Here is a 9531-nt window from a genome sequence, read left to right as displayed (position 1 = left end):
GTTAGTCCATACAAATTGCTAAGCGAAATATTGATGGTAGTTGTTAAACCCCCGCTTTTTCAATTGGTATCAGAGCAGGCAAACATGTTTAAGACCTCATAAGTCCATGTTTGTAGCGACGTGACTCTATGGAAAAAGGTGTTATCTCTATAAACATACCACCAGTCTTCGATGACTCGAATTACTTATGGTGGAAAATTATTATGCGTGCCTTTCTTCAAGCACGTGATTTTCAATCATGGTTTACGTTGTTAATAGTTATGATCCTTTGGTTGTTACAATAGGCACTGTAACTGTTCTAGAGGATATTAGTGATTATGATGTTGTCGAGATTCTTGCTGCAAAGCAAAATTATGACGGATTGAATGCAATCATCCATGCCATTACCCCAGATCTTCAGCACCATGTGACTACGTGCACTCGGGTCTAAAGATGCTTGGGATATCTTAGAAACCGTATTTGAAGGGAATACCTGTGGAAAAGAAGTTAGGATTCAAAACCTAAATTCTGATCGGGAAACCTTTTTATGCAAGATGAAGATTCATTTGATGAGTTTAATCACAAAGTGTCTGAAATTGTTAATGCATCAGTTGCATTGAGTAAGACTATTCCTGAAAAGGACATTGTGATGAAAATTCTCAGATATTTTCCATCTAGGTACGATCCTAAGAAACATACCATCGTAGAAGGAAAAAACCTTGATGTACTTTCTAGAAATACTCTGGTTGGGAAGTTAAAGATCTTTGATCATGAGCATGTATCCAAATCTGGAAAGGATATTTCTTTTAAAGCACAAAAGAACACTAAATTACTTGATAAAAGTAAAAGTGTTGGCATCTCTGAAGATGATCATTCTGAGACTGATTCATCAGCTGAAGATCTTGACAAGTCAGTCTCTTTGATCACAAGACAGTTTAGAGATCTTCTTTTGAAGAGAAGTAAACGGTTCACTAGAGATAAACCTAAGTCATCAGCTAAACCTCATAATCATGTTCCTCCTAAAAAAAGGGATATTGACGATACCGATGACGAGGATATGCCACAGTGCTTCAAGTGTAAAGGCTTTGGTCATTTTGCAAATGAGTGTCCAAATCGTAGAAAATACAGTGGAAACAAAGGTCTTGCTGCAACTCTTGATGAAAAGTCTGATCACTATGATTCAAATGAAGATGAAAAATCAAGTGTTGCGCTCCTTGCTGAAAACATTAATTTTGATAATTGTAGCAATACTCACATCAATCTTGATATTTTTCCTGAAGAGACTTCTTCAACAGTTTTGGAGGATAAAATTTATTTTTCCCTATCTACTAGAGATTCTATGTCTAATGTTTCAGGTACCACAATTTGTTTTGCAGCCTGCTCCGCTATTGTGTCTGAACCATCCTCCACTTTGACATATTCTTACTGTACTCTTAAGGGTCACGCACTCTCAAATTGTTTCAAGTACAAGCATAAAGTAAGATATGTCAACAAACTTCAACGGAGAGAAAATCGATTAGCAAACAAGCTTAAGCTTGTTCAGAAATCGTCCGAGGTATGTAAACTAAATCCCTCTCCGAAAAGGTTAATTTCTAAAGAACCAGTTAGAGATCTCCGGAAAAAAACAAGGTCTAAGCATTTTGTGGAAGAAGTAGTTAGGAACTCTTTCCAAAAAGTTCATGGTGGACAAATCATTGTTCATCCCAACACAACTTAATTGTGTTGGTCGTGCATCTTGTCTCAAGTGCATGATTTCAAAGAGACAAGAGTGATGCACATTCAAGTCTTAAAAATTAAAAAAAAAATCCTCTTTCTTTGGTTGTTTACTTTGGGTTCAATAAAAAATTGGTTGATTTGTTCATATCACAAATTGGTATTGAAATGGTCTTTCCCTTTTCATCAAAAGAAGGGTTAAAATCGATAATTCTACCATCTTTAAGGCTGAGAATTGAGCGTACGTGAATCCTTAGTTTGTATAAAGGTTCTGTAACCCTACATTCATTTTTCCTTCTCAAAAACAAAAACTCTTTTCATCACAAGTTTGCTTGTAGAGCTTGTTCAGTGATTTTCTCTCACAAACCATTTTTATGGAGACTCCATGCATCACGACTTCTGATGGAAAAGATGTTAATATGATTACTAAGCCGTCAATCATGAAGGAAAAAGATAAATTGGTATCTCCCTTATACCCTCAATTTTGAAAAGAAAAAGGAGGAATGTGAGAAAACCAAGGGTTGTTCCTTTAAATCTTCATAATTTTTATGGTGTTCTTGAAGAGTTGAAGGAAATAAGAAAGGAGATGCAGCAAATAAAGGATTTTCTGTTTAAGTATCTTGAAATTCAGAAGGCCCTAGTTCGGCATCGGTCAATAAGGTTCGTTGAAATTGACTCTTATCTCCATGAACCTTATGTTCCAATGGCTGTTGACGACAAGGAGTTCGAGGACGATAAAGAAAATTTTAAAGGTCTTAATGTCTAGGAAACTTCTTATGAGAATTTATTCTTGTGTTTTAAGAAGAATAATTAGGGTTTGGAATAGCCATTATTGTGAGTACACATAGCTATTTCCAACAATTTTCATCTTGCAATGTTTTTAGATTTATTTATTTAAATTCTAAAGTTTATTTGGAAGATGATTTTGCAGTATTAATCTTTATGGTTTTATATATTGGAACTTGGTATGGGATATGTGTGTTTGCGTCCTTGAACTATGATTGTCCCATACATGGTCAAAAGTTAAGTCTTTCATATGTCATTATGCAAATATTGATAAAAGATTGAATGAACTTTTGACAAAAAAAGTTAAGCCTATTATGTCATTATGCAAATATTGATGGAAGATAGGAAGAATTTTTATTTACAAAGATTAAGTCTATTATATGTTTCTATGAAAAAGCGGGGGTCTAACAACCACACCCAATATTTCGCTTAGAAATCCGTATGGACTAACTCCAATATACTTTTAAGAGAATCAACTAGACAGTCATACTCAATCTTATAAAAAGTATATCCAAGAGTTATATCTTAATTTCTCGATTCAATACTTACTCAAGCAAATAGAAATTTGCTAGTCTAATTGAATACAAGAGAAATCACTTGAACGGTACCAAATACCAATGTTCAAGTATCAATCAACAACCAAAGGTTGGATTTACCAATTGATCGATTCAACGCACAACCTGTGATATTTCAATTATATAAAAAAATGTAATACGGAAAAGAAATAACACAGACACCATAAGTTTGTTAACGAGGAAACTGCAAATGCAGAAAAACCCCGGGAGCTAGTCCAGATTGAACACACATTATATTAAGTCGTTGCAGACACTAGCCTACTACAAACTAACTTCGGTCTGGACTGTACTTGAAACCCAATCAATCTCACACTGGTCCAAGATACATTTGCGCACCTTACGTCTCTGATCCTAGTAGGATACCACGCACTTGATTCTCTTAGCTGATCTCACCCACAACTAAGAGTTGCTACGACCCAAAGTCGAAGACTTTAATAAAAAAAATTGTATCACACAAAAAAGTCTACATGAATAGATAAATTTGTCTCCCACAGAAATACCTACGAGTTTTGTTCTGTCTTTTGATAAATCAAGATGAACAAGAACCAATCCATGACCCGTACTTATATTCCCGAAGAACAACCTAGAATTATCAATCACCTGACAATAATCTTAATCGACTAGCGAAACAAGATACTGCGGAATCACAAACGATGGGACGAAGAGTTTGTGACTACTTTTCTATCTCGCCTATCGTAGAAATCAATCTCAAGCCAATCTTATGATTGTACTCAAATACGATAGAAAAAACAAGATCAGATCACGCAACTACGGAGAAAATAGTTGGGTCTGGCTTCACAATCCCAATGAAGTCTTTAAGTCGTTAACCTACAGGGTATCGATAGAAACCCAAGGTTAAAGGAGAATCGACTCTAGCTTACAACTAGTATCACAATGAGGTGTGGGGATTAGGTTTCCCAGTTGTTAGAGTTCTCCTTTATATAGTCTTCAAATCAGGATTTGCAATCTAAGTTACTTTGGTAACAAAGCATTCAATATTCACCGTTACATGAAAACACGATTAGATTCAAGCTAATATCTTTCAACCGTTATATCGAACTTAGATTGTTATACACACATGAAATGTAACTTCATTTAGGTTTGAGTAATCGTACCTAAACATGTACAAGTCGTTGGTTCAACAGTAGTTAACCATAGGTTATCCATATGAGCACTTTCATATCCACCTTATTCTTCTTTACCACAACTAGTTCAAATGACTCAAATTAACTAGTTAGAAAGTTGTTCAATCGTTTAGATCTCATAGAAGTATACAAGATACAATCGAAACAAAAACAGTTTTGATTCACTCGAATTGATTCATGAACATTATAGCCACGGTTTGCAAAGATTGCATTCCTTAAAATATAAATGTCTTAGTTCACCTATTATGTGTACTTAAGTACCCGGATTAAATTCGTTTTTCAGTTCACAAAATCCAGCAGAAATTCACGGGATATGAACTTCCGGAAGTACATGTACTGGTACGAGGACTTTAGTTCCGGTTATCCTGAGCCGCAAAGTACGCATACTTTGGTTCAAGGATATTGGACTTACACGCATATGAGTTGTCTCACAATGTTTATATCCAACCATGCTTATGTATTCTAAACTCTCATTTCAATCATTGAAACATTCTTAGAGGACGTTATATAGTTGTTGTTCATAAACTATTTTTCGTCAAAGGGATTTTCAAGTTTTTGAAACTAATATGACTTTCGTCACTAGTAAAGATGAACTTGGCCAAAGCGAAAGCTTACCAACACATATTTTGAGAAATAGATAAGCGAGATAAACTCAGCTCGAAATAGTACATGTGTATAATCATAGTCTATATAGCAATACGATATTTGTCTCAAGATAGGAGATAAAGTAGGCTTTTGAGTGATAGATAAGTTCAAGTCTCCACATACCTTTTTGTCGATGAAGTTCCACCAGTTCCTTGAGTAGTTCTTCGTCTTTGCATGATGAACACCATGGAGTCTAGAGCTCAACTATATTTTATATCCTAGTCCGAGACTTAGCTATTAGTAGACTAGAAATCAAGAGTTAGTTTTGGCAACTAAACTTGACAAACAAGCTTGGGATAGCAACACTTGCGAGTTCGACCGAGCAGCGCTCTAACACTCTATGCAAATATTGATGAAAAATAAATTGAATCTTTGAATATTCCGCAATATTGGTTTTCATGATCCACATCTTTGTGTAAATATTGTGCGGCTCCATACGTTTTCTTACGTTGAGCATTTGCGATTAAATTAATCATGGGTTCCCTTTTGGTTAATTTAATCGAGTATTTTGGATATAAATTCATATTTCATGTGATTTGTTAGTGTCCAAAGAAATCCTCTTTTCTTGTGAAAGTAAGGTATCTCTTGTTGTTCTTTCGGGAATGACATTTTATGTGGGAGAGTTCTTATTTGAACTTGTGCTTAATTACCATATCTTTGTGGGGAGTACGGTTGTGGAATATTACAGGGGTTATCTTGTATCTTCCTAAACTCCTTGATGAATGCATTTATCTTCGGCTATATGATTGCATCTAAATAAAGTTGATATGTGGTTCTCTTTTGGTCATGAAGTATCTCTATGGAAATTTCATTAGGATCCCATTAGTTTTCGTACCTTTGCCAATTTATATTGACAAAAGGGGGGAGAATTAATGTGTAGTTCACATTACAAATATATATGGTTTACAAATCATTATATAAGGGGGGGTGATTTTCATGTGAGATGAGGTATTGACTAAGGGGGAGTGATACATATCACCATAGTATTGTTGTTAAAGTTGTGATACAATTGAACTTTGATGTTGTATAATAATACTATGACACTGTATAACAATGATTAAGAGTTATTGTTTTCTCATTGTTATAACTATGGATCTTCAACAACTATGATGCAGAGTTTAACACATTTATAATCATTGGAGTACCTGGAAGTGACGAAGATTTCGAGTAATGTTGAAGAACCAAGGAGATCAAGCATTTGGATGAAAATCTACAAAGTTTATTTATTTTGTAATCCATATGTACTGATAGTTTTGTCACTAAAATTGACAAATGGGGAGATTGTTAGAGCACTGCTCGGTCGAACTCGCAAGTGTTGCTATCTCAAGCTTGTTTTTCAAGTTCAGTTGCCAAAACTATAAGTCTTGATTTCTAGTCTACTTATAGCTAAGTCTCAGATTAGGATAGTAAGTGTAGCTGAGCTTTAGACTTCACGGCGTTCATTGAATGAAGACGAAATATTACTTAAGGGAACTTGTGGAACTTCATCAACAAAAGGTATGTGGAGACTTAAACTCATCTATCACTCAAAAGTCTATCTACTCCATCTCCTATTTGAGATAAAAAGTCGTATTGCTATACAGACTTCAATTATACACATTTGGTATTTCGAGACGAGTTTATCTCGCTTATATATTTCTCTAAATATGTGTTGGTAAGCTTTCAATTTAATCAAGTTCATCTTTTATTCTTGACGAAAGTCAAAAGATGATCATGTGAAAATCGCCTTGTAACATCTTACATGGTTTGTGTGAGACAATCATCTGATGTAAACTTAGAATGTTTTGAATTGATCATTCGATCACTTGAAAATTACTTTGAAGCTAATAGTTTGTGTGAGACAGTTATTGTCGTCTTCCAAGAATGTTTTAATGGTTGAAACGAGGGTTTAGAACATGTAACCATGATTGGATATAAACATAGTGTGTATTCATATTTGTGTAAAGTCAAAAACCGGGAACCGTGGTATGCGTACCCGTACACGTACTGGTTGGTTGTTGGAAGTCCGGGAACTAAGTATGCTTACCCGTACGCGTACTGGAGGAAGTTCAAGTTTCGTGATTTTCTGCTGGAGTTTGGAAGTGTAAAATGGTGTGCGCACCCGTACGCGTACTGGCGTAACCAAACTCAGTCCGGCTACTTAGGTATGCGTACCCGTTTGCATATTTAAGTAGGTTGTGTTCTAAAATCGGTTTGTTCATGAACTAATACATTTATATAATATAAGGAATGTAATCTTTTGAAAATCGTTACTATAATGTTCATCAAATGATTCAAGTGAATCAAAATCGATTTTGCTTCAATTGTGTTGTATACTTCTATGAGAATATAAACAATTGAACAACTCTCTAACTAGTTTTTTTTTGAGTCGTTTGAACTAGTTATGATAAAGATGAATAAGGTTGATATGAAAGTGCTCATATGACTAACCATTGATTAACTATTGTTGAACCAACTAGGTGTACACGTTTAGGTACGATTACCTTTATCTAAATGATGGTACATTTCATTTGTGTATAACAAGCTAAGTTCGATCTAACGGTAAAAAGATATTAGCTTGAATCTAACCAGGTTTTCATCTAACAGTGAATATTGAATGGTTTGTTACCAAGGTAACATTGATTGCAAACCCTGATTTGAAGACTATATAAAGGAGAACTCTAGCAATTGGGAAACCTAATCCCCACACCTCCTGTGTGATACTAGTTGCGACTAGAGTTGGTTCTCCTTTAACCTTAGGTTTTTCACGAAACCCTGTGGGTTAACGACTTGAAGACTTCATTGGGATTGTGAGGCCAGACCCAATTATTTTCTTTGTAGTTGCATGTTCTGATCTTGCTGTTTTCTATCGTGATTGAGTACTATCTTCTTTAAGATTTGCTCGAGATTTATTCTCCGATAGGCAAGATTTAAAAGTAGTCACAAACATCTTCGTCTCATTGTTTGTGATTCCACAATATCTTGTTTCGTTAATCGGTTAAGATTATTGTGAGGTGATTGATAATACTAGGTTATTTTTCGGGAATATAAATCTGGTTTATCAACTGCTTCTGTTCACCTTGATTCATCAAAAGACGAAACAAAACTCATAGGTATATTTGTGGGTGACATATTTATCTATCCAATTGACTTTTCTGTGTGAGACAAATTTGTTTATCAAGTCTTCGGCTTTGGGTCGTAGCAACTCTTAGTTGTTGGTGAGATCAGCTAAGCGAATCAAGTGTGCAATATCTGTCGTGGTTCAAGAGGCGTAAGGAACGCAACTGTACCTTGATCAGTGTGAGATTGATTAGGGATCAACTACATTCCAGTCCGAAGTTAACTTGGTAGTTGTCTAGTGTCTGTAGCGGATTAATACAGTGTGGTGTTCAAATCTGAACTAGGTCCCGAGGTTTTTCTTCATTTGCGGTTTCCTCGTTAACAAAATTTCTGGTGTATGTGTTATTTCTTTTCCGCATTATATTTGTTTATATAATTGAAATATCACAGGTTGTGCGTAAGTTCAATCAATTGTGAATCCAACCTTTGGTTGTTGATTACATTGATTGACACTTGGATATTGGTTTTTGATACCGTCCAAGTTGTTTCTTATATTAATCAGGATTTTCAATCTGCTTGATTTGCTGATTACATTAAGAAACAGAGATATAACTCTTTGATATATTTCTTGATTGAGATCGCTTTATTAGTTGGTGCTTTCAGAATTATATTGGAGTTAGTCCGTACAGATTGCTAAGCGAAATATTGGGTGTGGTTGTTAGACACCCGTTTTTTTAATTATGTTCATCATTATTCTTGTAGAGTTTAGTTGGAGACAATTTATTTGTTGGAAACTAAATATTAAGTCAAAAGATGATCATGTGAAAATTGCCTTGAAACATCTTACATGATTTGTATTAGAGTATTGCTCGGTCGAACTCGCATGCGTTGTTATCTCAAGCATGTTTGCGAATGTTGGTGATCAAAACTATAAGTCTTGATTTCTAGTCTACTATTAGCTAAGTCTCAGACTACGATAAAAAGTGTAGTTGAGCTCAAGACTCCATGGCGATCATCATACAAAGACGAAGAAATACTCAAGGAACTGGTGGAACTTCATCGAATAAAAGGTATGTGGAGACTTGAACTTATCTATCACTCAAAAGTCTATCTACTCTATCTCCTATCTTGAGACAAAATTCGTTTTGCTATATATACTTTGATTATATACATTTGCTATTTCAAGCCGAGTTTGTCTCGCTTATCTATTTCTCGAAATATATGTTGGTAAGCTTTCGCTTTGGCCAAGTTCATCTTTACTAGTGACGAAAGTCATGTTAAGTTTCAATCACTTGAAAATGGATTTGACGAAAAATGGTTCTATGTGATACAGATTTGTTTATTAAAGTCTTAGAATTTGGGTCGTAGTGGGTGAGATCAACTAAGGGAATCAAGTGCGTAGTATCCTATTGGGATCAGAGACGTAGGAGCGCAACTGTATCTTGGATCAGCGTGAGATCGATTGGGGTTCAACTACAGTCCATAATGAAGTTAGTTTGTAGTAGGCCAGTGTCTGTAGCGGCTTAATACAATGTGTGTTCAATCTGGACTAGGTCTCGGGATTTTTCTGCATTTGCGGTTTCCTCGTTAACAAATTCCTGGTGTCTGTGTTATTTCTTTTTCGCATTATATTTTGTTATATAATTGAA

This window comes from Papaver somniferum, chromosome 4, assembly GCF_003573695.1.
Source record: "Papaver somniferum cultivar HN1 chromosome 4, ASM357369v1, whole genome shotgun sequence".
NCBI lineage: Eukaryota > Viridiplantae > Streptophyta > Magnoliopsida > Ranunculales > Papaveraceae > Papaver > Papaver somniferum.
Note: the sequence above shows the minus strand (reverse complement) of the source record.